A 21,873-nucleotide genomic window follows, 5' to 3' on the forward strand; every position below is an offset into this window, starting at 1 on the left:
AATGGCATTTATTATTATTATTATTATTATTATTTAGTGGTAGTATTTTATATTGGTAGCAGCAAATTTAGCAGCGTACCTTCAATTTATAGCACCCATAAAGTCCCTGCCCCCCAGGAACTTATTATCTACATTTAAACCAGTGAGGGCGGGGGCTATAAGCAAACGATGAACAGGGGAAAGACCCCTTCCGCTTCGTTTCAAGCATATGCGTTTAGCAATGGGTGCCAGTGAATCCTGAATCATGGGGGCGGGGCGGTGCCTTGAGTTCGCCTTCCCTTTGTTTAAACTCTATCTGTCTGAGATAGAGCAATTCTATGGGAAACCATTTCCTCCAGTAGGCTAGGAAAGAGAGGCGCGTGTAATCCTCGCTTCCAGAAAGAACGAGCAGTTCCCAGATTAAACAGAGAAATGCCTCTGTGGCGTTTACTTTTGCCGACAGAACAGCTGCTCCCATTTGCTTATTTATGGCTCTTTGCTGGGAGAACTTCGGCTACTTCGAAACGGGCCAGGCGCGCCGCCGCCGCCGCTCCGAATTAACCCTGGTCAGCCTCTCAGTCTGCCTGCCTGGCCTCTCTCGTCTCGCCTTGCGGTTTTATTTTTGCTCGGCTGCCCGGGAAGGTGCTCGGGAGAGCGAGAGATTTGCTTGGGCGAGGCGGCTGGTTGTTCCTCTTCGCGAGGAGAGACACAGTAAGATGTAACCGGAGAAATCGATCCGATACTGGGAAGTAAATCCTGCTGAGTTTACTTGAAAGTAAGGCCCACCGAGTTCAACGGGACTTGCTCCCAGGTAAGGGTGCGCGAGAGTTCAGCCGCTCAGATGACTCGTCTGGGGGGTGTCCGTGCCGTGATCACATTTGCTTTATTTTTATTTTTGTTTTCCACGCCGTCGGATCCGCTGGTTCCCAAGTGCATTTATCTCTCCTCTGCAATATGGAGAATTCATATGCACGTCTCTCTTTTAGCGGCCTGACACTGATGAATGTAATACGCGCCCCCCTGGCTCCAAGAACAGATCCGGCCTATGAATCATGCGCTATAAAGTTTCAATCGTCCTTGTTGGATGAGAGACTCTCACAAAGAGAGTGTACATAAGACTGCTGGGAGTGGGGAGAAGGAGGGGGGAACATATATGCCCTCTTCTCTGGTGTTAAGGTGCCATAAATCCACCAAGTAAGAGCAGGAGAACTGCTGGGTGGAGTAGACCATGGTCCTTCCGCATTCTCTTTCCAATAGTGTCCAGTCAGAAACTCACAAGACACATCCTCTTTTCACTGGCCACACCCCAATAATTGGTATTCAAGAGATATGCTGCATCTAAACATGGGGGTTCCATTATCTGTCATGCCAACAGATAAATCAAGGATTTGTATCATTTGCATTTAAAGCTTTTGAAACCACATATTGGGGGCAGCACATTCCATAACGGTGCAATCCTATACATGTAGGACTTTTTTTTTTCTGTCTAAACAACGCCCAGCATTCCCCAGCCAGCACTGCTGGTAGTTGTAGGACTTTTTTCTGTCTACATATGCAGAGGATTGTACCTTAATTTACTCACAGCTTGTGTGAAGAATTATATTCCATTGTGTCTGCCCTTTATCTACCCCTAGTCAATTTCTCTGAGCAACACACATGTGCATCAGTTCTCCTGTTGTGAGAGAGGCAGATACTTTTTTCTCTACACACCATGACGGTCTTCTAAAGCTCTATGAAATGTAGATGGGGATGTGTATGTGAATGCACGTCAGAATGTGAATCCATTTAAAGCTATACCATGCAACTTAGCACCTTTCACGTATGTAGCTCCCAGCGCAGCAAATAAGACTGGCATGAAAGTCTTTTAGGCCTGTGCCCTGTGCACATCTATTTATGGGTGCAAATCTTGTTAGCTCCTGGAGGCTGGGCAAAGAAAGCCGATGACTGATACTGTTTAGCTCAGGGGTGGGCAACTTGTGGGCCTCCAGGAGCTTTGGCCTACAAAGCCATCACAGTCCTACCAGCACAGCCAATGGTGAGATATGATGGGAGCTGTAGGCCACAACCTCTGGAGGGCCACAACTTGCCCACCTGTGGTTTGAATCAAGGGAAATGCCCAGTTTTGCATCAAAGCATTCGAAATGCGCACACACAACAGGATCAGGAACAGCTTGACCCATTATCTCCTTTTCTCTCCCTCACCCTCTTCCCCCATCAGCCTTATTTTCTCTCCATAAAGCCACCCCTGCTCAGCACAGCAGTGGTCGGGGTGATCCACGCCATCACTTCATTTCAGCTGAAATGTTTTGAAAATGCGCTGCGGAGATTTTGTCTGCAGTGGTGTTCGTTTGGTCTGTGTTGTCATCATCATATCATCACCTGACTGGCTAGGAACCCAGGGCTGGATCACACACGGTTGTCCATCACTTTTCAGCTGGCACCTGAATGTGTGCACTGATTCCACTTGGGTCTGGGGCCACATGAGGGTGTTATCCGTGTTCATTTGCTGCACCATGAATGCTGTCAGTAACTCCCAAGTGGGTTCATTGTTTTTCATTTGTGCCCATTTGGCACCCTGTTTGGGGTGAGAGAAGTTTACATTGCCCAATGACAGCAGATATCATTTTTGGTGGCTGCCTCCGTCTGACACCATCCCACTAGAGGTGTTGGAGAAATCTGCCATGGAACTGAAGGAGTCTGGATTGTCATGAATTCGACCTGCAAATTCTGCAGTGGACCAGCCTGTCCCCCTGTCAGGAGGATTCCACAGATTTGCAGACCAGTTTTCTATCTTTTGGGAATTTTGTGCACATTTTGTTGTAGAAAAATTCACAAAATTAAAAAAGGCAAAGAATTCACATTCCCCCCCCACACACACACACACACAGGCTAAAGCACGGAAATGCACATTTGGGGGGATTTGTGCATTTCTGCACATGTAATTTTTGTGCACATTTGTGCAAATTCAGAAAAAGACGAATTCTGTCCAGGGATGGATGGCAGAATGAAAGGCGCCTGACCATCTGCAAAACACAGAAGGAATGGCTTTTACACAATCCATACATCCCTACATCCCACTCCCCTCCAGATGCCCTGGATATTGCATTATTGAAGGGTAACAATTGAGGTTGGTACAAAAGGAAGGAAGGAAGAGAGACAAAGAAGGAAAGACAGACGCTTGCCAGTGATGGCTGCTGCCTGGTTTGCTACAGGCAGGCTACTGAGAGCATCAAGTGTGTAGGGGTGAGGGTTAAAGGAGGGCTCCTACTCCGTCTCCTACCCTTACATCCCAGTTTCTACACAGCAAAGCTTTTGTTGCGGGAGGGGGGAGGAAGGCCCCACCCATATATCCTACTTTTTAAAGTCCAGGTTTTTAAGGGGTGGGCAGGAAAGCTTCCCACTGTAACTGTATTTTTAGGTGTGGTATGCAGTGGTGTAATGGAGGGAGAATGCAGGGGAGTGCAGCCCTGGGATTTTTTCAGATTATGAGTGATGACATCATCCCAGGTAAATAGGGATGCAGGAGAAATTCATTTTGTTTGGATTTTATTGCAAACTTCTGTAAAATTTTGCATTTTGGGACCATTATGCGAACCAAAACTCTGTTGTACTTGAACATTTGCACTTCTCCAAATTTTGCAATGGAGTCCTCTGATCCAAAAATTGCATACAAAATTGTGTATATTAGTGGAAAGTTAACACAGAAATGCATATATTCGTAAAAATAACATTAAAATGCAGTATATTAGGAAAACTGCCTGCAGAAATGTGTATGTTAGGCAAAACTGTGTGCCCAAGAAAGCACATATTTAGGAGAAATGTACACAGAATGTGTACAGATTTTTATACAAACTTATAAAAAAAAACTTAAAAAAAACTTTTAAAAAAATCCTAACATGAGGGACAAACTGAACTTAAGAATGGAAAAATGAGAAACTGAGAGAAACCAAAATTGATATATTTATCCATTGCTACGAAGTAACCATGGAAGGGTTGCAGCCATGTCCTTTTTTTAAAAAAAAAATATTATTTATTTATTATCATAGAATCATCGAATAGTAGGGTTGGAAGGGGCCTATAAGACCATCAAGTCCAACCCCCTGCTCAATGCAGGAATCTAAGTCAAAGCATCCCTGATTTATTTATTACATGTCTATACTGCCCCATAGCTGAAGCTCTCTGGGTGGTTTACAGAAGTTAAACTTAATTGTGAAATGTTATTAGTAGTTTGTGTTTTATGATGGAGATTTTTACAAGTGTTATCTCCTTTTAATATTAATAATAGAAAAGCAGGACATAAATACGTGTCTCCTGGCAGCGTGACTACATATCTCCTGGTGGACTGTCCTTGGGTGTGTGGCTATGGGGGCTGTCACGGTAAGCTCCTCCACTTCAGAATTGACCACTACACCACCAGACAAGGCTCCGTTCACATATCCTGAGCTCAATTGCTAATCCAGTTGAGATTGATGTGATGGTGATGACTGCAACATCACATGGAGGTACATGTGTGAATCGCATCATCAATGCTAGTGCAGATGGAACCCTCATGTCACCTCTAAGTTGCCACTTTTCAGTGGAGGTGGTTCATGTATTCAGTTGTCAGTCATCAGGTGTATACATGCATCTATGAACCAACCTTGAGAGGATCACTTCAGACTAGGGATGCTGGAGAAATCTACTGCAGACTCCAATAAGGCTGGATTCCCAAGAATCGAACCTGCAGAGTCCGCAATGGACTGGCTCCACTCACCTCTGACTCCTTCGGATTTACCACGGGGCAGCTCTTCAGCACTATAAAAGGCAGAATAGGCTAACTGCGGCTGCCATTACCCCATCGTGGGAAAATTGCAGCCATAATTGGCTTATTTTACGCCATTTGTGGCTGTAAAGCACCTACTTCTATGTATATTGCAGCTTATGGCTGCAACTTACGTAGAAGTGCTTTACGGCTGCAAATGGTGTAAAATATGTCAATTATGGCTGTACACCTTTTATAATGCTGGAGAGCCACCCCACAAAATCCAGTGGATACACCAGGGCTCCAGGGAAATCCACAGGGGCCCAAGTGGCCTGGATTTCCCTGTGGAAGACCCCCCTGGATGTTGGGGGGTTCACCCATCCCTGCTTCAGACTAAGCCAAGAGTTTGGCCAAGTCCAGAAGCTTTTACTGGTTAGCGTAACTGTGCTACTGACATCATTGGAATGGATGGTGAAGGCTTCTTCTGCCTTACCTGCAGGACTCCCAGACTGAAGGGAGGTAGCCTGGAAGGCATCTGCATAACAAAGGGCAGCATCCAATGTTAGTGCTACATAGAGTAAACCCATTGAAATGAATGGGACTTAAGTTAGTCATGACTGACGTAAGTCCCATTCATTTCATTGGGTCTACTCTTCATAAGACTAACGTTGGATACTACCTGAAGGGAGCCTAGACTCTGAAATGATGAAGAGGTCTGTCTGTCTGTCTGTCTGTCTGTCTCTCTCTCTCTCTCTCTCTCTCTCACACACACACACACACACACACACCACTTCAAACTTCTCCAGCCATAGAACTCCTAAAGGGGAGGAGAGCAAGCACCTTGACCCAAATGGATCCTTAGGGCTGCACCTCTGTACACCTACTTGGGACGTTGGGAGTGGGTCCTATGGAAACCAAGGGGACTAATTTCTGAGTAAGAAAACTCTTTTTTGATTTCTGTGAAGTGCTTACTTTGTTTTAAGCACTATACAGAAAAGATGGTGGTGGTGATGACAATGAAGAGGTCTGGGCTGCAGGTTTGGTTGCTGGAGCCTTTGTTCCCTTCCCCCAACCTTTACAAGAATCCCTTAAATTTCCTTCAGCTATATGGGCCTTCTGCTTGCAAAGTGCTTTGCAATCCTGATTTTGGTTCTGTCAAAACAACAACCCTGTGGGGTGGTCGAATTTAATCATCCATACCTATGCATGTTTACTCAAAATAAGTCCCATTTTCTCCAGCGTTGCATTCTTCCAAGCAAGTGTGCATGCATTGTCACATCTACAAGGGAATAAGTCTTATTGGACTTAGTAGGGCTTACTTCCATATAAACTTCCAAGGCAGGATCCGGTTGTAAGAGAAACAGTTCTTTGCCCAACTCAGGTGGCATCTGTCTGTTATATCCATCCAAATCCCACTGTCTGTCTTCTGATTCTCAATCATAATATAGCATGTGATTAGACAGACTAACAACAGAGTATTCTAATGTATGTGGCGTTTCTATTGTTTTTATGCTCTCTGGTTCTCTGAAACCCCAATACATTTATGTGCAGCTGGATCCTATGCATATTTACTTGGAAGTAAGTTACAGTGGCCTCAATGAGACTTGACTGAGAGCTTATTTATTTAATCATAATTATCACAGATTAAGTGTCCCAACTTTTTCTACACACACGTGTGTATGAGAGAGGGAGGTGGGGGAAATAAAAAGTAGTAATGGGTGAATTTTGCCTGCTCATTATTTCACTACTTGTCTGTTGATATGTGAAGTGGTGAATGTAATGGATATCAATGCCCAGGATTTACAGAAAAGGTGTTAGTGGTAATTCCAGATTGATTAACGCCATGTAAAAGGGTGTGAGATTTCACCTCTCATGGCAAGAGACTCGTTGCTGTTCTTTTACACAGGTTAAGTCCTCGTCAACATACCTCAACAGCCAACCCCCTGTGGAATGAGGGCCGATCCCTCCCTCCAGTTTGTCATTGCAGCAGGACGATGGCTTCATTGGTGTTTTGAGTCCTTCCTTCTTGGTGATACTGCATGAACAGGCATTCACCGTTGGACTAATTTTAATGTTGAGTTCACAAGTGCGATGTCCTCGTGCACGCCCCCTGGGAAGCAGGCTTTCAGTACGCCAGGTACTTAGCTGGCTTTGGATGCCTCTTAAGGACCCCACAAAACCTGCCATGATGGCAGAAATCATCATCAGAAGATCCCGGGAGACAGAAAACACAAGGATCAGCCTTGAGATTAAATGAAGACTCAGCTAGTGTAAAACTTTACAGACTCAACCATACCTTCCTGTAAATAAAATGACAGTGTGTGGGGGTGGGGGTGAGGGGTTAAAGTATCAGGATTTGGATAGACTTGACTCATCTATGAATATTGATTCAGGCTGCTGCCGTCCTATACTCACTACCTGAGAATGAACTGATATGAGACTTATGTTTGAGTAGACACCTATAGGATTGCACTATCAGAGAAGTACCAGGTGTAACTGCATTTGAGCAGTTGTCTCCCTTTCCCAAATGTATGGCACGATCCATACCCAATTAAGCCCTTCCACACCTCATTGATTTCAATCGGAGAGTTAAGCAAATGCCTTAATCAATGGGGCATATTTAATTGGACTGGATCATATCCTTAGATTGTAATGTGGCTGAATCGTACCCTTAGAATCTAAGGTTTAGATTGTAAGGTCCTTGGGACGCTTAGGGTTTTTTTTTTAACCTTGTAAAAAAACTAAGTACTTCGAGGATACCAGATGATCATGAGTGGGGGATGGTAGTAGTCACCCACCCAATTTTACTTTTGCCGGAAGTTAAACTTGTTTGCTCAGGATTGGGGCGGGTGGTGGTCTCGGAGTGTTTGACCCCACACAGCCCTCTTGCCTTTGTCTGCAGCCTTGGCCACAGCCATTTCCCTGGGCTGCCTCCCAAACAAAAGCCGCAAAACCACAGCGGTGGTCGGGGCGAGTTTATTGCTGTCCTCGCTGGCAGTGGCAGGAGCAGTCACGCCCCTTGTCAGGTGGCCCAGCTTAGACAGATGCGCTCCTCCCTCCCCAGCCCTGGGGGCACTGCTTTCGAAGATGCCGTGGGGGTCTCTCATCCACTAAGGGCACAATCCAATGCATGCTTAGACAGAAAAAAGTCCTACAATTCCCAGCGTGCCCCAGGTATCATGGCTTTTTTTTCCTGTCTAAGCATGCACAGAATTGTGCTCTAAATCCATTTATCCATTTTCAGGAGTTGCGTTGGCTGGGGAGATGACATAGTCCAGGAGCAGGCACAACAACCTTTGGAGGGCAGAGGAGATCCTTTTAAGCTGCTGCTGCTGCTTCTCCTCCTCCTCTCTCCTCCCCTCCCCACCCAGATTTGGAGAGGAAAAAAAGAGAGGATTTGGAAAGAGGGATATCGTTCTTCCTTCCTACTACTAGAATTTCAAGTTACCCAAAGAAATTGACCAGCAATAGTTCAGCACTGACATAAACAAAAGCTGGGCATGACATTTGCCGGTGGAGTTCACTGCCACAAGATGCGGTGATGGAGATTGACTTAAGGCCTTTCTACACGAGGCATTTTTCCTGTGCTGGTCATTCCCTACTCATGGTTGTTAACAGGTTATTTAGACAGGTTGTGACCCTCCAGTTTCACCTCTGTGTCTAGCCAGCACTTTCAGCAAGATTTTTTAGAGCATGGAAAATGCCACATTTAATTGTGAAGGCAAAAGAAAGCACAATTTTCTCTTGCATATTTTCTATTCCACTATACCACAGTGCCATCTAGAGGTTATATAGGGGGAAAGCAGGAAAGGAAATGCTCCTTACCTCATGAAATGCTCGGATCTCAATTCTGCAACAAAACCAAAAGTAGATATAGCGCATTAACAGCCTCCTGTAGAAAAGCTCTTAGATTGGTTTAAAAATGCATTAGACAAATTCGTGGTGTCTTATCAATAATGATTAGCCATGGAAGCTAAATGGAACCTCCATATTCAAAAGCAGTATACCTCTGAATACCAATTGCTGGGGAGATGAGGGTGGGAGGGCAAGAGAAGGGAAGTTGAAGGGGTGGGTTGTTCCTTTGTGGGCTTCCCAGGGGCATTGTACTGGCCACTTGTTAGAAAGCAAATGCTGGACTAGACGGGCCTTGGTCTGATCCAGGAAGGCAATTATGGGTTGGATCCTGGCATAGTCATACTCAGAGTAGACCCATTGCAATCAGTAGGACTTAAGTTAGTCATGACTAACTTGTCCCACTGATTGTAATAGGTCTAAGTATACCAATATTTTCAAGAGCAACTCCCCCCCTCTCCGCTCTCTCTCTCTCTCCGCTCTCTCTCTCTCTCTCTCGCACACACACACACACACACACACACACTTGCCTTGCTCAGTTGGACCAAAGTCCATCCAGTCCAGCATAAAGGTGATGACCTTCTCTGGCTACTTGTTCCCAGCAACTGGTATTCAGAGGTTAACTACCTCTGTCTATGGAGGTTTTATTTACCTGTCATGGCTTACAGTAATGGAAAGAGCCGTCCATCCTCTGTTAATTTTTCTAATGCTTTATAAACAGTCCTGTTTATAAAGCATTAGAAGCTAATGAGCTAGCTACCTACCATCATCTTTGAATACAAGGGCATTTGAAAGAAACGGGCCACTTTAAGCCCAGAGGCTGTAGTTAGGTAAGGTTTCTATTCCTTTTCTTCTATTCACTTTCCTCCACAGTGCTTGTTGCTTAATTTCTGTTTTACAGAACTCTATCTAAAAAGCTCAGCCCCCACTCCACCCCCCACTGGATCCTTGATGTATGGAAGAACAGTCATTTAGTGGCACACAGAATGCACTCTGCACTTTAACTTGGTGCACTTTAATCTAGGTTCACCATTATGCCCTTTCTTCTCTGCTGCCCCCTATATGTGGAACTGCCCTCCAGAACATGTATGTGGTACCACCTCCCCTCCTTCCTTCAAAACCTACCTTTCTCATCCGCCTTTGGCGTATCCTCCTTCTCAACTCTAACCATGTTTGAAGTATGTATAGCAGCATTTGCCCATATATGTCCCCCCTTTTATTCTCTGTCTTTCTGTCTCTGTCTCTCTCTTCCCCCCCCCCATTTTCTCCACTGTCTATTTTAGATTGTAATGTAAGCTCTTTGCAAGTGGGGATCTGGCCATGTGGCCTATGTAACTTCGTAAGATACCATGTTCACTGATGGTGCAGTATAAACAAATAAACAGACAACTGATTAATATGTTCCAGGATGAGGCTGCTGGCACTGAAAACAGATTCCAGGGCTCAACCATCATGTCAACAGCGGCACAATTTAAGCCTTGGCTTAAGGACAAGTTAGAGAAAAAATGTTGAAAAAATATTAACTATGTTTGAGAGGGGTGTGTGTGAGTGTGTGTGTGTGTGTGTGTGTGAGAGAGAGAGAGAGAGAGAGAGAGAGAGAGAGAGAGGGAGGAAGTGGGAGAGGGAGGGATGGTGGGGGAGAGTGAGAGGGCAGGTGGGCGGGGAGAGATAAGTTTTAAGAAAGGTGCTAGCTGTGGAGAATGCTAACCAACTCACACAATGAAGTGATTAACATGTTTATGAATCAAATTAATCACACATTAACTCCACAGCTCAGTGCAGCAGCTGAATGCCAAAAATGGCAGCTCAGGAAGGCCACCCCACCCTCTGCCACGTGGTCTGGGGTGAGTTAGTGATTAGGTTGAAATGTGCGTGTGGGGAGGGAGTGAAAGTGAGGGAAGGGGTTTGCATGCACAAGCAGCTTTTGTGTTTTGACAGATACCTAAAATGTGTCAAAGATGGGCAAGATCCAAAAGGGAGCGGGAGGGAAGCAGAAGTTTCTGCACAGGAGAGAAACGGCAAGAAAGAAAACAAAGGAACCTAGAGAAACTTTAGGCCTGGGTTCACACAGAAGCACACTTGGCCTCATTTGATTAAGCTAACAGTTGCGGGTGGTTCATATATGCATATACATCACTTATTTTCTCATTGCTTGATGACTTGTAGCTAAGTGTGTGAATGGAACATGGTATTTGGGGGAGATACAGAAGTTCCATCTGTGGTGTTTCATTCACACATCATCTGTGATCACCAAGTGATGAACACAATCTGTGGGTGACCTGCATGTCTGACCTGCATGAGACACCAATCAATACTGCCTCGCATCACACCAAGTCACATTCTTCGTATAACTTTCAGAGGGGTAGTCTATCGCAGCAAAAACAACCCAGGGTCTTGTGACTAACTGAAGACTGATCAGTTTGTTCTGGCGTAAGCTTCTGTGGACTATAGTCCACCTCATCAGATGGATGAAATATTATTGAGAGTTGCAATTTCATATACAGAGTGGGTTAGATTCAGATTTATGCTGGATCAACAATGCCGATGAAAGTGGACTTCCCCGCCTCACCTTTCCCACAGCAGCCCCTCCAGCCCCCTGGAAATACTACACGGAGTGTCTGGAGACCCTGCTGAATGGGGATGTGAGGGGGGACCTTCTGTGAGCAAAGTCTCTCCTCTTGTAGAAGGCAGATCCTGGATCCAACCCTATATGTGGTGTGTGTGTTGGGGGGTGGGGGGAGATTGTAAACAGTGAGGCCAGAAGGAAATTAAATGCAGAAAGTACTAACAGTGCTAATCACTTTGTTAACAGTGGCTGCTCACAAAACTGGCCTCTGATAACACAAACAACCTGGCACAAGATAAGCCAATTAACGGATGTAATGTGATAATAAAAAAAAACTTCCCTAATTCAGCTGTGAGTTATTAAGTGATACTTACCTTATCACACTTGTGTGGGCCAGCTCTTGGTGACTCCCATCTGAACGTGTGAACTTCTTTTGTATTTGAGTTGACATTGGAGAATATCACATATCTGTGGTGATCCATATTCATAGACAAGTGCATGGAGGATAAGTATACCAACAGCCATTAGCCGTGACAGTTCAATGGAACTTCCATGTACAGAAGCAGTATATATTTGAATACCAGATGCTAGAGACAAACAACAGGGCCTTCCCATAGGCACCTAGCTGGCAGCTTTTGGAACCGAAATGCTGGACTAGATGGACCTTTCACCTAATCCAGCAAATCAACAGTTATGTTCTTAATTTGTGATGGCTCCTTTACATGCAAGAGTCCTCACCTGATGCGGCAGCCAAGGAGCAAGGACCATGCAGGGGTGAGCTGAATGGTGTTCAGTTGAAAGTGTGACATGTCTCTGTTGAAACACGTTGTGCTTGAGGAGTCAGCATCAGGCAATATGAAGGTGCGATCTCAGGTATATAATCTGTTCACGGCGCTGTCATTAATTGGTGATGACGCTGGGTGTGATATGAAAATTCTGTCTGTGGCAGTTAATCCGAGATGGCTCATTCACACTTGCAAGTTATCGCTCGATGTGAGCAAGGACTGTGCATGTGTGTGAACCCAGCTCTCAGTTCTCCTGATTGCTCTAGGCCAAGATGCTTCAGCTGCAAGAGGAGAACTTGCCCGTTGTTAAAAATTTTCTACCGTGTCAGATAATCAAATGTAATTTCTTCCTGTCTCTCTGTGTTTATGTGTTTTCTAATCTCTTGCCACCGTGGTTTCTGGGCCCGTTCCAGCGGTCTGCACAAAGGAAAGCCGCGGCATCTGAAGTGTCACTCCACAGCTGTGGCAAAGGAGCGGTATTTCCATTTTGTTGATGCTCCTAGCACATGTGTGCAGCAGAAGGTGATATCAAAGGAGCCGTTCACCCTCAGTTCTGCACATTATTTTTTCACTGCTGTGGCGAATCTTTCTGAGCTCCGTGAACCAATAAAACAAGAGCCCCTGTTTGAGTTGATATATTAATATTTGCTGAGGATTTGCAAGGTCGGGGCGAAATGTCAGCAGATTGCTGGGCCAAGACTGTGGGGAATAATTAAACAAATCTCCCAGCACTTCAGCCTCCTGAACATCTTTATTAATCTTTTGGAAACAGTAATGCTGAAACATTCCTGCTTTCGCAACCGTAAGCAAAGAGTCAGGCGAAGTTGCCTTAATCAACTCCTTGCATTGGCGGTGTTTGCTTTCTGACAGTTTCTTGGTCCCCTCCCTGGCAGATGGTCCTGAGCCAGGAAGGCTGTGATGGGTGGATTATCACCAGGCCACTGGGATGCTCACCTCAGCCGCCACTCTCGCAAATGCTCAAGAATGCCAGCGATAGGTTTCAAGTGGAGACAGGGCCAGTGTGTGTGTGGTGGGGCAGGGGGCGGGGGAGGAGCAGGGCAGAGCAGAGCATGCATGTGGCCCCCTGATATTCGACCCCATTTTCTTTTATGCATTTTTTCCATCTTAAAATGTTGTTTTACAGCAACTAACTGTAACCAAGATTGTCCCATGTCACTCAACTTTTTATTCCAGTAATATGCAAACCAGGCCCAGTTCTCTGTAAGCCTATTGTTACCTGGCATTGGTGCTTTATTTCTAGACAAAGAGACACCAGGGTTCAAGTCTGCCCAGAAACTGCACCTGGAAATCCCTTTGTGTGGTTACCCCCCGGTGGTGATGGAAATGTACTCTGTGCCTGCTCAAGCGCACTTGAATCAGGTCATATTTCCTAGATTTGGGGGTTGAGTCCTGGCATTAAAAACAGATGCCGGGGCTGAACCCTGGTAAGCTTTCACACAACCGATGACTTGTCTGGCATCCTATTCCGATCCCAATAAAACTGGTTAATGTTGTCATTTTGTCATTGCTACTTTCCAAAAATGTTCAGTTCTTGTTTAAAATGGGAGATCTCTACTCCTTTTCATGATGGAGATAGAAGGGAAAATGTGCAGAGAGTATTGCACCTGATGGTTCTGCAAGAAGTAACCTGCTTTGGGCTTCTAGCATTCTGGCCAATGGGGAACAAAGGCAATGGGATGATTGACATGCTCTTGGACACTTGGCACATTAAAAATTATTAATGTAAAAACTTAATTTTATGAAAAATTATTTAATAGGTTAGATTCCTTAAGCATATTAGGGTGCAATCCTATGCATGTTTAGACAGAAAAGAGGCCTACAACCCCCAGCATTCCCTTAGCCAGCCATGCTGCCTGGGGAATGCTGAGAGTTGTAGGCCTTTTTTTCTGTCTAAACATGCATAGGATTGTACCCTTACTCTACTTGTACTTAAGTTTTTGCTGCTTTGCATTACATTATGATGGTCACTTTCCAGTGTACTCTCACCACAAAAAATCTAATTTCATGCTTGCTTGGAGGGGACCTTAAAGGTCATCTAGAACAATGTATTCTGGTATCAGAATTCCTGAGCTGGCATAGTGACTAAGAGTATGAGTTGTAAGCCAGGATCTTGCAAAGCCATATCTCACTTCAATCACAGATTATAAGTATACTAGCTCACCACAGTCAAGCTGCTATTCTCAGCCTCAGCAAATCTCCCCTCAATCTTTAACATGGAAATACTAATGTCTTACCTTACAGGGTTGTTGTACAGATTTGTTAGAAAATGTATGGAAACTGTGCCCAATTCTGGTGGAGGAACCCCCTTCAGTTATGTGTTCTTTCAGTTTGGATAATTCTCTTCAACAAGCCTTCCAATTTGGCTGGAATGACAAGTTACATTAAACGTATGGCTGCCACTGAAAATGGCAACGATACATTTTGATTCCACTCTCTCCCTCTGTAACGTCTAGGACAGCTTACCCATGTCCTGACATCATGACTCATGGTTTGTGCTTTCCCCTACCTGCCCCTGGATGTTATGGGAGGGGGAAGAAATTAAATGTGTAATTCCTGCTTTTGGCACCAGCTACCCATTGAATGTAGGGTGTAGTTCTGGCTTTAGTATTGGGATACCTCCTAAACCAGCCAAACAGCCTTCACAATCTGAATCACTGGCTCCAGTGGGCTTCATTAAGACACCCCTTCCTGGTGATGATGATAATAACAATAATAACAGAAGTAAATTAATTGCATTGGTGCAGATTTCCTCCAGATGTTTTGCTTTGTGGCAAGTGCTAATGGCAGCACATCAGCATCAATATTGATTCTTTATGGTGCCACTGAAAACAAGCCCTTGCTTGTTAAAGCAATTGTTACAGCAGCCTTCCCCAGCCTTGCTCTCCAGATGTGTTGGGCTGTGAGTCCTATCCTTCCTAGCCAGCATGGAGGCCATCAGGTTGGGGAAGGCGGAGATCTAGCAAAAGCCCACTGCAAAACAAAAGAAACAAAGACATCTGCACAGCCACGAAGGTGTTCGGGAGCTGAGGGATACTTGACAGTAATAGACCCGTGTCTTTAAAAGTGGCTCTGACCTGATTATATCCTGGGGGATGAAAGCAAAACAAAAAAGGAGGCAGGTGCACTAAACCCTCCTCTCACCTGCTGCTTTGCCCCCCCCATACAGATAGACCCCAAGTTAATGTCCCCTCAAACCAGGCTCTGAATCCAGAAGTGAGCACATCTAGGATAAAAGCAGGTGAGAGGAAGGGCTGGGGGGATTATTATTATTAAATTATTATTATTAAATTTATTAATCACCCTTCTGGCTGGTCACCCTGGTCACCTGGATGGGACGGGGAGGGTGGCGTGGGGGGCAGCACCCTCTGCTCATGAACCTCTTTTGTGCTTTTAACTGGACCCATCCCTAACTTTACAGCTAATATGAGCAGACCCACATTTCAAGGCATGAATCTGCCCCAGAGACATGTCTTTAGAAGAACAGCAACATTTAGAAGGCTGCAGTCTACCAGGAAGATCTTCTGCGCAAGCCCCATGGAAATTGCGTAAGAAAACTACCATCACAGATAGAACACCAAGGATCGATCTTTCAGAGCACCTCAGACACAATTATTTTCAATGGAATTAGTTCACACAGTCAGCTGCCAGTCACACAGGGCCAATTCACATGTGCATCTACATCACCCAGGTTCCTGATACTTGATTGCAGTACACTAGATGACCACCACTGAAAGCATAGCATGATGCATGAACTGGCTCTGTTGAAGAACATTGTGTCTCTGAAGTGATGTAAGACACAAAAGTTCTTCAGTCTGTTCACACATGCAAGACATCACTGGATTCTACAGTTGCCAAGTGTTGAACATTCATGTGTGAACCAGGTCCAAGTTCAGGAATCAAGCGCAAAGATGTCAAGCGTGAACCAACTCCTCAGTCAATAAAGAAGAGCTGCAAGGAGCCCCAACCCAGCTCCTGGGTTTAGATATGCTCCCTTGATTCCATCTGGAAAAGACCAAAGTTAGTAAAATCTCTCCTCACAGCACCCAAATACACCAGCCGTCCTCTTCTTTATCATTCTTTATCATTCGTCTTCATCCTTCTATACTCCAGCTTTGACTCCAGGCAAATCTCCTTAATGCAAACTTATTAATCTAATGATATCACTATTAATAATTGATCATTAAAAATTGCCTGGCACAATTATTGTAGGAATGAAACATGTATATTTAGAATGCAGAAAGATGTGGCATTGGATGGTTCTGATGGCTTATTTAGATTGGGCCCAATCCACCAGAAAGTTGTCTTGCAAAAGTCCGATGGAAGATTTATTGAAGCCTAAGAAGGAGAACTTCCAGGTGGATTGGTCTTATTGTTCCTATCCTATTAAAGAGAATTATAACTGTGGCCTTCAAGTGAAGGTGGAAGAAACAATGACAACACTTTGTCAGCTGCACTGGTTCCCAGTCCATTTCTGGACTCAGTACGAGGGATGTACAAAAGTCACTTATCTTTTCGAAGGGTGACATTCGCGGTGGGGGAGAGGCGCTCCGTCCCTCCCCCTGAAATTCTCTCTGGCCGGCTCCACTCCATGGCGATTCCGCAGAGCCATTGGCCGGGGCCGCCCGCAGCCGGACATCCGGCCGCTGGGCAACCTGCACAGGGATACAAACGGTGGCTGCCATAGCCGCCGCCATTTGCATCCCTGTATTTTGCCATGATAGACTACGTAAATATTTATGTAGCCTATCACGGCAAAAAAACAAACAGCGAACGCAAATGGCGGCGCTACGGCGGCCACCATTTGCATTCCCTTTTTTTTTGGCCGTGATATGCTATGTAAATATTTACGTAGAGGGGTGCAAATGGTGTAGTGGCCGCCATTTGCCGATTCTGCTGTAGCTGCCACCATTTGCGTTCCTTTTTTTTTGCTGTGATAGGCTACGTAAATACTTATGCAGCCTATCACGGCTTCCGCAGGGACGCAAATGGCATCCCTGCATTAGCCGTGATAGGCTACATAAGTATTTACATAGCCTATCACGGCTATAATGAAGAAGCAAATGGTGGCCGCAGTTGCGGCCACCATTCGCAAAGCAGCGCAAACGGCACCAGGTAGGTGTCCTGTTTTGTGTGCCTTTCGCAGGGTGGGGGGGCAGGGGGGCTTCGTTCCACCATGGATTTTGGGGGGCTGAATGCACTGGCATTTGGTCTCACCGAGATCCGTGGCAGAATTCTCTGACATCCCTAACAAAGTGTTGTTTTTTACCTATAAAGCCTTTCATGGCTTGGGACACCCTGTTGGTTGTGGTGTGTTAAAGAAAAGCAGGGATGTGACACCAATGGGTTCATCACACGGAGCTTTTATCCTGCTATTGAAATGTCTTGGAAGTTTGTGGACTCTTTAGATGACGCTGTTACCCTCCAGGCTGTCTCCTGCCATTTCCTCCAGCCTATATCATGTTTTCCCCCAAAGCAAAAAATGTGGTATTTTTCCCAGCCCATGGAACAGGAGCGCCATGACCTCCCTAGGAAATTCTCCAGTAGCAGAAGAAACCGTTGTGTCTGCCTGATGTGCGTATTTGTTTTCAGTTGTTGGGGGCGTGGTCAGGATGAGATTTGACAGCAGCGAGGGCAAGAATTGCCTGCCGATTGCGTCTCCTGCCTCCACATCTCTCAGTTGGAGGGAGAAGAGGGTAAAATGCCTCCCTGCAACGAAGGGAGACACATCTGATCCACCACCCCACCAAGCTCAAAAGCAACGTCCTCTGTTGTTTCAGAGCACCCTAGTGAGTTCAGTGGGGCTTACTCCCAAGTAAGTGTGCCGAGGGTTGCAGACTTACAGTGCAATCTTACATTTGATGTCTACTCAGAAGTAAGTCAGAGGTTCCCTGGGGGCTGCGAGAAAACAGTACAGCAGAAGTTCAGCTACGAAAACAAGACTCCCCCCCCCTGCTTTGCACACATGCCAGGGAGAGAGGGAGGGAGGCACTCCCTCAGTTCAAACCATGTAGCTGCCATGCAAAGAAGCCCTTCCTAATCCTGCAAAGAGACCGAAAGCAGGAAGCTCCAGAAAGGATGTGGGGTTTTGTGTGTGTGTGTGTGTGGGGGGGGGTTGCTTAATGTAGAAACACCCCAAGTAAGTAGTTCTGGGTTGCATTGGCTGTGTTTCCTTAATGCAGTAGAAGTGCATTGCAATTGTTAACTTCATAAGAGGTGGGAGCATTGGGGAGGGATTTTGAATCAATATGGGTGTGTTTCTGTATTTTCTTTTGAAAAATAAAACATTACCACCACCACCCAAAATGTAGTGGGATCCCTAGAGACAGAGGGCCACCATTCACAGCATATTTTCCTAAACAATTTGCCTAGTTCCTACAAATCAATGGGTTGTATCCAACGTTAGTCTAACTGAAGTCCCACTCATTTCCATGGGTGTGCTCTGAATAGGACTCTCATTGGATACATCGAACATGTAATCTTCAGTCTTCCTTACCACTCCCGCTCTGCCCACGTGCATCTCTCCTCAATCTCCATTCTCCTCTTTCTCGCTTCTGATTTTCCTTCTCCTCTCAGGCGCCTCCCACTATTCTTCTTTTCTTGCCTTCATTCTATTGGAGAGGGGCATTGCAAGGCCTGGCCCCAAATCTTTTCCCCAGGGCCCTGAATCTATTCCACAGAGCCCTGAGTGTCCATTGATAGCAATGGAAGATTGTTTTCTCAGCTTAATTGCCATGTAGGGGACAATTTTCAAGGGGGATTGTAATTGGGGAGGGAAAGATTAACTCTCCCTTTCCCACATCCTGCAGCCCCCTCCCCTGCCCCCAATCTTCCCCTACATGGCGATTAAGCATGGGGAAAAAAACTTTCCTCTTGGTTTAAGATGATCTGGCTCAGGGGGTAAAGAACTGGAGAATTTATTTTATTTGAGATTATTTCAGAAATTAATTATCTGGCTTAGCCTCCTGTGAAAACTAAAGTCCTAGTAATTATTTCTAAATTTACATAAATAAATATAAATTAGCACATGGAGATTTGTGTCCTATGGGCCTGAGCCCCGAAAGTGCCTAGCAATGCCCCTGCTACTGGACCCCTCCTTGTTCCAACCCTTCTGGGCTTAGGGTGGCCATGTGTCCTCTTATGCAAGGGCAGTCCTCTATTTGAAAGGCTGCCAGAGGACTGTCCTCCTTTTTGAAAGCATCCTCTATTTGAAGGGCTGTCCAGTCCAAAGTCCTGTTTGAACCGTAAGGAACCATCAGGAGGACGTTGCCTGTCAACAGCACCTGGAGAGCAGACTGAGCAAGGCACACAGGCTACCTGGGCACAGTCCTCTATGCTATGGTGAGATATGCTGTATATCTATTGAAATTATAAAGATTATTTCTCAATTTGCATCTGTACAAATAAGTTAGCATATGCAGATGCTATGCAAATTGGTGCCATCTTTGGTCCTCTTTCGGGGTGATGCATTTCCTCTTCTTTGGTGATTCATAAGTGGCCATCCTGGGCTTTACTGCTTCCCTGAGCTTGCTCTGTTCTTAGCCCCATGTCTGCTCAGTTTCTGGGCCCTTCTGCCTGCTCTAGGATCTGAGCAGTTTAGCCAATCATGGCCAGAGAATGTTTTGCCTGTTCCTTCTCCATGTGACATTAGGGTAGCTAATGCAATAATAATCCCTATATGCATGCAATATAGGGACAACGATGCATGCGATATAGGAATGGAGAGAACTTTGCCCTTATAATTCAGACAAAACCTGGAAGGAAAGCATTGCTTAGACTCTCCGGTTTGATGGGGGAGGGAGAGAAGAAATGTTTTGAACCATTTACATTCATTTCTGCTTAAATTCTGTCAGTGGAAACAATGATTCCATGTATATTTCAGGCCAGAGGCAGGCCTTTTAGGAGCTTTCTGTAATAATGTGATATATTAATGTAATATTGATTGTGTTATTGCCTGTAAATCCTGCTGCTTAATAAAGCTGCAGTCATTTTGCAATAAAGTGGCATTTGCAGTGATTTCATGGGTGTCTGGGGGCAAGAAGGGGACTGATGTTAAGTCACTTATGAAAAAAAGTGGTACTCAGATTTAAAGAAGAAAACCAGAGAAAATGTAAAGATCTGGATTAAGAAGAAAGCCGGGGAGGGGGAGACTTATTTTTAGCACTTCGGGCTCTGTATTCAGCCCATTGATTGACTGTTTTGTGTTTCTTTTTTAAAGGTTCAACAAAAAAGCCACATTGTGTGATGCATCTACGCATGAACTGGAGAGAGAGCATAATATTTTATTTTCAAAAAATACAAGTAAGCGATAACTGCTGATATTGAGTCCATGTGAAGGCAAGGGAACAAAGCATAGTTTCCTTGCTAATCATGCTCACATCAAAGTTGAAGCACACACGCGCACATTCAGAGGAAATGCCATCACACTTCTGACAGTCCCATCTGCCACTAATATCATCCGGCATGTGGTCAGGTTCTCTCTGGGCTGGCTTTTATCTCTCAACCAAAATTTTCATGTCTCCGTTTTAATGTGGAATTCTAAGTTCAGGTCACTACAAAATCAGAACAACTTTTTTATTGCTCCCCAACTCCCATCCTCACTTTGAGGAGGCATCCAAGTTCCTCATTTCAATAATCAAGAATGTGTACCATGAGACAGACACCAGTCTCTCTCAGCAAAGCCATTCTCTGCTATTTTCAGGACTCAAACAATAGTGGAAAGCCTACCAAGAAACTTCCAGCTGAATGAAAAGCTAGTATGTTCAGGCTGGGAAACTCATGGGCATCCTGATAATGCACCTTTAGACCTGGGGGAATTAGATGCCTGGGATTTTAAAGTGTTATTTGTATGGTATATCTTGTTTAGGGACGAGGGAGAAATTTGTTCAGTTTACATTATAATGCGAATGTACCTAATCTCATACCTTTGAATCACTATGCAAACAGAACATTAAAACATGCATTATGTTGGGGAAATTGCTTTCAACCTAAAGTGTACATTAGGCAAAAATGCATACAAAAATGCATGTATGAGGAGAAACCTGCACACAAAAAATATTTATTTATTTATTTAAAACATTTCTATCCCACTCTATATCATTAAGATCTCACAGCTGCGTACAGATAAAATCAATTTAAGCACTATAAAACAATAAATAATTTAAACACCTAAAACATATTAAACCATTAAACAAACTAATATCAATTAAAATCTAAAATAATAACACAGTTAAAACAGTGTGCTACTTTAGGGAATGTATTTTTAGACCTTAAAGGCTTTGGTAAAAAGCCATGTTTTTACTTGGTGCCGAAATTAGACCAAAGTCTGCACCAATTGGGCCTTCAAGGGGAGGGCATTCCACAACTGGGGTGCCACAGCAGAGAAGGCCCTTTCCCACATCCCATCATAATGTATGTCTTGCACTGGTGAGATGCAGAGGAGGGCCCCTCTAACAGATCTCAGTCCTCAGGCAGGCATTTTTATGCAAACTTAAAAAAAAAAAAAAAAACAACCCTCAAAGTTTGAGATGAATCAAGTTTAAGATTGGAAAAACAAGAAACTGAGAGAAATCAGAACTGACAGTTTCATCCAGCCCTAATCCTGAATGCTTTTGTGGCTGCTTTTGGGGCTAATTTTGGAAGAACAGTAGCATATAAAGAAAAGGGAACAAAAATTAATTTTAGAGCACAGGTGGGCATCTTGTATCCCTCCAGATGTTGTTGGACTGCACTCCCATCATCCGTCATCATTGGAGGCTACGGGTGATGGGTGTTGCACTGCAGCAACATCACAGGGGCCACATATTGCTCGTCCCCTGTTCTAGCAGCACAAAAGCCAAAAGGGAACTTGAAAGTTACCTGACCCAACTTTGCACTTCACACAATTCACTATTCCAGTATTCCTAATCCTTTAAGAATGTATCCAACTTTAT

General features: G+C 44.7%; 1 long non-coding RNA gene across 2 annotated transcripts; it reads left to right on the forward strand.

The window, feature by feature from the left end:
- The first annotated feature begins 301 nt into the window (after positions 1-301).
- LOC146347451 (uncharacterized) lies at positions 302-21,594 on the forward strand. Of its 2 annotated transcripts, XR_014790307.1 has the most exons (4): positions 302-790; positions 4,265-4,356; positions 19,156-19,282; positions 20,160-21,433. It is a non-coding gene; the product is annotated as an uncharacterized LOC146347451 (long non-coding RNA). The 2 variants fall into 2 exon arrangements; XR_014790306.1 differs by lacking the exon at positions 4,265-4,356 and having other exon boundaries at positions 327-790; positions 20,160-21,594.
- The last annotated feature ends 279 nt before the right edge of the window (positions 21,595-21,873 follow it).

The sequence above is a fragment of the Heloderma suspectum genome, chromosome 4, assembly GCF_057233095.1.
Source record: "Heloderma suspectum isolate Gila_16-S chromosome 4, 16-S_ref, whole genome shotgun sequence".
NCBI lineage: Eukaryota > Metazoa > Chordata > Lepidosauria > Squamata > Helodermatidae > Heloderma > Heloderma suspectum.